Genomic DNA, 1,772 nt, shown 5'->3' with positions numbered 1-1,772 from the left:
ACCTCGTGTTATAAACATAGGGTATTTTTCACAAGAAGAGAGAGAGATACTCTTTTTCATTACCTGACACATGATACATCCACGTGCTAAAAACAGCATGGACAAAGCAGTTGTAGTTTGACCGGGAGTTAGTGGGTTGATGTAAAGCTGAGATACCCCAGTATTGTTTATCTTGATTAGCGAATGTGTTAAAACCACAAATGGCCCGTCTTTCCTGTGATTTTACTACATGATAGTTACCACATGAGACTGTATCATTTCCTAGGGAAGGCAGACCCACAGCAGAAGCATGGAAGCTCCCCGCTGTGTGGCGACAGCAGTGCTCTTAAATGTGTGAAGATTACTGGGAGAAGGTAGAGGCAGAATAGCTGTATGTCCTGTGCTTCAATTAACTTGAGGGGGTGGCAGACTCAGCAGCAGAGCATGTCTGGCAGGCCCAGATGAGCTGTGGAAAGTGGACAGGTTGGGCTGATTTCACCATCTGGCACCCAACCAGCAGAGCTGCAAATAGCAGCATGCTGGCCAGCCTAGCCCAGTACTGTGTGGGGGCTACTTCTGTCTCACAACTGGAAGAGGTTAGCTGCATGCTGACCAGAAAAGAAACGGGAGAGAAGTGGTCATTTGCCTGTTTGTTTTGTCCAGAGATTTGGGTAAGTGTGCCCAGTGCTGTTGCTCTGAAATCACAGGTGCATTTATCTTTCCTTCCCTTGACATGCAAATTAATATGCACGGGCGTACGAAAGGAGGAGGTGGGAAGGCTGTTGGGATGCAGAGAAGGATTTGTCGTCATCTGTGGTAAAGGCCATCTGCTTTCATCCCACCACGGTGAGGCTGGATTTGTCTCTGCCCGTTTCACGAGTTCATTTCGTTAATCCCGCAAGGGTCGGGCGATTTCAGTTGTACGCGCACACCTTTGAGAAGGAGCTCAAACACTTAAAATATCAACAGGGCTTTTACCGCTTCATGAAGCAGTCAGCTTTTTCTGCTGGTTTCCACGAAGCTGAGAGATTACACCAGCTGGATTCATTTACCTATCCCTTTACATCAGCTTATCTGGACCGTTTATCTAGCCCAGCGGTTCCCAATGCAGCGCCCGCGGGCGCCATGGATAAAACTGCAAAAGAGCACAAAGTACAGGGAAGCTGCACTTTGAAATCTCGTACAATTTTAAGTCACGGATGAGATGATCGATGGATCGAAATTCTAACCTTGAATATTCATATTGGCGCCCGCGGCTTTTCCTTTTAAATTCCCATGTGCCCTCAGGCACTTAAAAGTTAGGACCCCCTGCTCTAGACGTCTACCCAGCTTCCCTCTCTGAAACCTGGGCACCTCCCAACTATTTAAAGAGAGGAGCAAACTATTTCTCCGCCTCCCCTTTTCTCTCACCTACACGAGAAAGAGCTGGGGTTTCTGCTTGCGGCTGACTGTTCTGCCCGCGTTTCTGGGCGGCTAAAGCGAGCAGGAGGACTGGGCTGCAAACGGGGCCAGGCCGGGGTGAATTGTGGCAGAGGTTTCCCCAGTCGGGTCTCCCACTAGTGCCGGGGCGTTTGCACCGCCTCTTCCCGGCCCCGCGAGGCTGGGGCAGGCCCCGGGTGCTCGAGGCCAGGCGGCGCGTCGCAGGGGCCAGGCTCTTGCTTGCCGGCTGCGCCCCGCGGGTGCATCGCCCGGCTCGGCGGGCCCCGCGTAGGCAGCTCCCGGCCCGGAGGGGGAGGGTTCACTTCCGCCCGGCTGCAGGAACCACACGTCCCCGGTAGATGAGGATCAGGCCA

The sequence above is a fragment of the Alligator sinensis genome, unplaced genomic scaffold (genome assembly GCF_000455745.1).
Source record: "Alligator sinensis unplaced genomic scaffold, ASM45574v1 scaffold521_1, whole genome shotgun sequence".
Classification (NCBI taxonomy): domain Eukaryota; kingdom Metazoa; phylum Chordata; order Crocodylia; family Alligatoridae; genus Alligator; species Alligator sinensis.
This window is presented reverse-complemented; position numbering follows the sequence as displayed.